At 49.8% G+C, this 6000-nt stretch overlaps 1 protein-coding gene across 1 annotated transcript in view; it reads left to right on the top strand.

Annotated features, from left to right (window-relative positions):
- The first annotated feature begins 1488 nt into the window (after positions 1-1488).
- The window catches only part of Tnip1 (TNFAIP3 interacting protein 1), a 40496-nt gene continuing 35984 nt past the window's right edge, over positions 1489-6000 (top strand). The window contains 1 exon segment of the mRNA XM_032912434.1: positions 1489-1595. The gene's annotated coding sequence lies outside the window, so the exon portion shown is untranslated.

The raw sequence follows: 6000 nt of genomic DNA, 5'->3' as shown, positions 1-6000 counted from the left end.
GGCAGGAGGATGGAAGTCTAGAGCAGTTTGGGCTACACGGTGAGACCCCACCTGCCGACCCACCCACCTCAAGAGAATCATCCACTTGCAGGTATCGGTGTTCTCCTCCCTTCTTGTGGGTCCTAGGGATTGAACTCAGGTCCTCAGGCTGGTCAGCAAGCATCTTTACCTAACTGCCTCATCTCACTGGGCCCTGGGTAATGTTTTATTGGCCGGGATGGTTGGTGGTGATGGTAGGTTTTTTTTGAGACATGGTCTTACTGTGTAGCTGTGGCTGGCTTTGAACTTACCATGTAGACCAGGCGAGCCTCAAATTCACAGTGGTCCTTTTGCCGCTGCCTCCAGAGTGCCAGGATTAAATCATGGGCATTTAGGAGAAGGCAATGCCCAACTTTCTGAGGTCAAATATCTTACAAAACCAGTGGGAAAGGTATGTAATCAGAATGGAAATTATTGGAGACTTCTTTTTTTTTTTTAAAGGAAATCTCAGTGCTGGGTAGTAGATTAGAGAGAAGGGCTGGGAGAAGATTAGGAAGTGAACATTCAAGGAAGAGGTGAATTGGGAGGCATGGGGGAAGAGACAGAGAGACATAGACCTTTGGGGAGTTTATATGAGGGATCAAGAACCCACTTTCCCCTGCAGCCTGCCCCGAGGGTGATTGTGCAGCCTCTCTTCCTCCAGTTGGTCTTCCTCCAATCAGGGTTAAGGTCTGTGCACTCGTCTTTCCATAATGTGACCTAGAATGTTGTTTTGAAAATCTGCCCACTCCTTTGAGGTCACTGGAACACAGGTGGCACTGAACGGAGGGTCCCTGGAGAAGACGTATACTTAAGTAGGTGCCTGCTCACCTCCAAGTTGATAGATAGTCTCTCTATGTAAAATGAGGGCATGTATGAAATAGTCCCCTAGATCCTCATTGCCAGTCCTGAAGATGAAGACCTGTCAGTGTTTTCAACAATTCCACTGACAGGAAATGTTTCAGTTGTCCTGCCCCCCCCCCCCCCCCCCCCCCCCCCCACCCCCCGTTTAAAGAGATGTCCTTTATTCTAAGGCTTTCCACCGTTCAAAATCATATGTGTTCACATCTGTGGAGTCCAGAGGTCAATGTCAGGTGGATTTCTTAAATGCTTCCCACTATACTTCACTAGCCAAGGTCAATCGTTTACACACACACCACACACCCACACACACACACACTGGTGTGTGTGTGTATGATTCTTTCTGGTGGTGGTGGGGTGGACGGGGGTGAGGTCTCTGAAGTACCGTGACAGCAGATCCTGCAGCTGGATACTAGAACAGACCCTTACCCTTGCTTCGCTAGCGACAGTTTAGTGCCTTCCCGCTGAGAAGTCCTCACCTTGCCCTGAAGCCCCCTAGGTTTAATCCCTCAGCTGCTCCACCCAGAGGAGCCGCTGCGGCTGTTTACATCGCAGACCCCGCCCCGGCGCCCAGCGCGCAGCGCCATTGGACAGATGGCCCATCGGTCTCCGGGGACTTTCCCAGGGGCGTGGCGTGGCCCTAGCATTTCCTGGTACCGGCCGGAGCTTAGGTTCGGCGAGTCTGGCGTCGGGCCCTGAAGCTCTCTCGTCCTAGGGTGAGCGGGGCCGCTGGGGGGATGGGCGGACGGGAGGAGACCGGGACTTGCGCGGGGCGCGTGGCCTAGTGGCAGGAGTACCGGCACAGTGAGTTGTCGCCGTCGCAAGGCTTAGGGGGACTCCCGGCCGGAGGAGCCAGCCAGGTGCGCATGCGCACCTCTTACGGCGAGCGCTTGAGACCTGCTTGCGGACTCCAGCGAGCAAAGTTTTGGGTAGTGGTGTGCAGACGTCGTAATGACGAAAATCATCACCATACCCACGCTTATTGGTCGACTTCCAGATAGCCTTTCTTGTTTGTTTTGAGAAAAGGTCTTACTGTGTAACACTGTCTGGTCCGAAACTCGCTGCATAAATCAGGTTGGTCTCGAACTCACAGAAACCCTACTGCTGTAGCCTCCCGAAAGCGATGATAAAAAGCGTGCAGCCAAGTGTTGGTCTCTAGGCTTCTAGTATGAAACTCATCCAACTGTGACATTCCTTCAAAGCATGATTGTTACTTTTTTTTAAAAAAAATGTTTGTTTATCGTTTGCACGTGAGGTTTAGGACAGTTTGCCTGATTTCTTCCACCTGTGGGTAATCAAATTTGAACTCAGGTCCTGAGGCTCCTGGCCAGCCTTTCTCCATGAATTTTACTTTATATCTTCACCATCCAAGTGAGGAAAACCAGGTGTTGGGGGTTGGTCTGGTGCTGTGTATACTAATGCTAAAATCTGAACCCCAAGATCTGATTACTTCCCATTCAAGGGAATTCTCACTGCCCTTCGTTGTATTAACCTTGCTCTTCCCTCCCCCCAATTTAAAGCTATTAGATAGGCTACAGATAATTACTGAGGAGAAGAGGAAGAAGGAAAGGAGGAGAAAGAAGAGTGAGATGCCCCCTAAGATCAGACTGATGGAGCAGAAATAACAATAAGTACTTGGGGAGCAGAGCTGGGCATTAACCTCTCTAGTGTTAGAAAAATAGATTATGGGTAATTCAACCAGTAATTGTGCAGAACCTGATTGAATAAATCTAGTAGGCCTCAGCCTTAATTATTGGAGGCTGGCTGGGTCAAATTAAGAGCTAATAGGGTATTTGATAACATTTAAAGCAACACCGGGCTACTTGGAATTCACAACCGGTGAATTGCAAAGTCAGTATTCCAACCAGGCATTTGCCTGCAAAGCCCCCCAGGCTTCATCCCTATTGAGTTTTGCGTACCCTGGAGGGGCCTTTGTGCACACAGGTGCTGGGTTGTAGATACCGTGAGTTTCCCGGGAATAAGTTTCCGGGGAATAATCTAGGAGTGTTTTTTTTTTTTTTTTTTTTTTTTTTTCTACTTTGGGCTGTGTTTAACAGTCGAGCACTGTAGGAAGTTTCTGTGCCTCCGAGTGAGGTCATGTGGAAGTGGGTTGTGCCGTGCATGTATTCATCTTGTACCCGGCAGTGGGTGGGAATTTGGTGCTGTCGGTGAGGAACTGTTTTGGTAAAGGGGAGGGAGGGACTTTCGTGGATGAAGCAAAAGCCTCGGCAGCAGCCATCCCCACCCCCTTGCTGAATGGCAGTGTGGGAAATGGTGTGGATTCCTGATGCATCAGTTTGACTTCACAGTCAGTCAAAGTGGGATTTGATCAGCTCTTACTCACGCTGCCAACAATGAGGGGTGTGGTGGAGGGGAATTCACACTCATGAGTGGACAGTCGGGGACTCTTCAGAATTTTTTTTTTTCTTTTTTTTTTTTTTTTTGGTCCTTGAGAAAGGACATTGTGTCATTGTGTTAGGAGCGTGGAACAGTCACACTAGCTTAGCAGACTCAGTGTCTCTTTGTAGCTAGTAAATGGCCTGTGAAATTAACCTGTAATGATAATTCTAGTAACTACACTGAGAAGTTTTTTAAACGTGTGGTTTTTACATTCAGAAATCATTTACTCTTTTTTTTTGGGGGGGGGGAAGGTGTCAGTGTCTCTTAGTCCTGGCTGACCTTAACCCTGCAGCTGAAGATGACTTTGGATTCCTGGTCCTCCTGTCTGTACCTGCTGGCACTGAGGGGTGTTCTCTCTGACCTGTTAGTAGTCTCAGACTTTAGCTGGGCCCCCTGTCAGTTTTCAGTTTTACATTTATTCATTTGAACTGGGGGGGGGGGTGAGTGTATGCCAGGGTGTTCATGCCCACATGGAAGTCAGAGAACAATTTTCAGGAGTTGGCCCTTTCCTTCTGTCATACAGGTTTCTGGGCTTGAACTCAGGTTGTCGGGCTTCGTGACAAACAGCTCTACTCTCTGAGCTGTCTTGCCAGTTCTAAACTCTGTAATTTTGTTTTATTGTGTAATAGGGTCTTCATAGCCCAGGCTGGCCTTGAATTCATTTTGTAGCAGGACTTCTGATCCTCCTGCATACGTTTGAGTGCTGGAAGTAGAGGCATGCACTGCTATGACTGTTTTTTTTTTTTTTTTTTTTTTTTTTGAGGGTGCAGCGTACTTTATTGATGGTATTCAAGAGAGAAGGGAGGGCTCCCTAGGCCCCTTCTGTTATGGGGTCTGGGATGGAATTGTGAGGTAGATGCTCAGTGTTGGGGGCTGAGTTGGGATGGGGACTCCTCAGCAACTGAGGGCCTCTCTCTTGCTCTCAGTATCCTTGCTGGGCTGGGTGGTCCAGGGTTTCTTACTCCTTGGAGGCCATGTAGGCCATGAGGTCCACCACACTGTTGCTGTAGCCATATTCATTGGCTATGACTGGTTTTATGTGGTACTGGGGGTTGAACCCAGAGCTTCATTCATGCGTGGTAAGCACTGTACCAGCTAAGGTATACCCCTAGTCCCAACGGCTCTGTTCTTTTTCTATTAGCTTAGACTGTCATCATGACTATGTCCAGGGAAAATATTTAGGTGTTAGTCCTCTGCGGACGCATTTAATCTTGACTCTGAGAGCAACAGATTGGAGTGTTGAGTATATTATATATCTGGTCATGTTGTCCCCTCCACATGGGTGTCCTGTGAGTGTGGGTGTAGCTGGGTAGGGGAGCCTGTTCCTGGATGCCCATAGCAGTTCCCTTGGGGCCCCAGGAAGCCATGGGTCTGACTCATTCCTTCACCTCAGTACTGTGTGTCTCTGGCCCGGATGTCCCCGCTGGGTCAGACCAACCTGGTTTGGGTATGATGGTGCTCTGAAAGGTTTGTCTGCCTCCCTCCACTGAGCAATGGCTCTCTTCTGTGCCCACTGTGATTTGGCAGGCCCTGTTTACCTGCTTTTTCCCAGCTGTATGTGAGCTCAGCTTGTTCTCATGCCGAACCCTCCCTCACACCCACCATCCCAATGCCCAGACCAGTTTCTAGCCTTTCCCATGGCTGCTTTTTCCTTATCTGTCAAGTCTCAGCTCAAATGTCACCTCCTCAGAGGGGGCCTTCCCCGCTCTTCCTATGCAAAACACACACCCCTCTCACTTTCTGTCATGTTACTACTTTGTTCATTCATTTATCATTATCATGATAAATGAATAAAGTAAATTTGTGAGCCACGTGTGGTGGTGCAGGCATTTACTCCCTGCACTCAGGTGACAGAGAAAGGCAGATCTCTCTGAGTTCAAGGCCAGCCTGATCTACTAGTGAGTTCTAGGATGGATCACAGGAAGGGGTGTTTCCTAATGTGCCTCTGAGCATTCAGCTGGGTGGTATTCAGGCCTCGTTTGTGTGTGAGAGCCTGGTTTTGCCTTCAAGGGCTCCTCCTGGCTGGAAGCTCTGCCTGACAGCATCAGGAGCCTGGGGACAGTGAATTAAGGCTAGCCACCGTGAATGTGGCTAGGGTGTGAAGACATTCAGGGGCACCTGACTGATTAAGAGGGGCTTCCAGAAGTAAGTGAGGTTAATGGTGGGCCCTGAAAAGACGGAAGGTACAGCGTAGGGCCTGGACCTTTTTAGGGACTGAATGGGCACAGCAGATAGGGTGTGAGGTTGTGCTTAGTTGGGGAGCCCAACTGGGCTGGGCAAGCCCCCCAAAGATCCCAGGCATGGGAGTGTCTGTTGGGACACTCCGATGACTGGGCTGTAGCAGCCGAGCTGGTGGGTCTCGGTGCTGTGAGACTAGTACAGTCTCCACCCCTGTGACTGACAGCAGCTCCTACTGCAGACCAGGTGGGTGCTGCACCCCTTGCTTCCTAACAGCTCCAAGGGATGGCAGTGTCACCCTGCAGCCAGCGCCAGCATAGTAGGCTATCTGTCTGCACACTGGCTGAGGTCTTTGCTGAAGCTGTTAGCATCTCAGCCACAGGTGACAAGTGACCCTACTTCTCAGACTTCTGGATAACTCACCTCCAACCCTCTCCTGGCCTGCGTGCTGTGCCGAGTCTTCTCTGATTGATTTGTCCTTTGCTCTGTCCCAGTTGTACCCAGGATATGGCTCAGTTAGTGGAGTGCTTACCTACCATGAGT

Source organism: Rattus rattus, chromosome 9 (genome assembly GCF_011064425.1).
Source record: "Rattus rattus isolate New Zealand chromosome 9, Rrattus_CSIRO_v1, whole genome shotgun sequence".
NCBI lineage: Eukaryota > Metazoa > Chordata > Mammalia > Rodentia > Muridae > Rattus > Rattus rattus.
The sequence above is the reverse complement of the archived record's forward strand: the minus strand, read 5'-3'. Positions and strand labels throughout refer to the sequence as shown.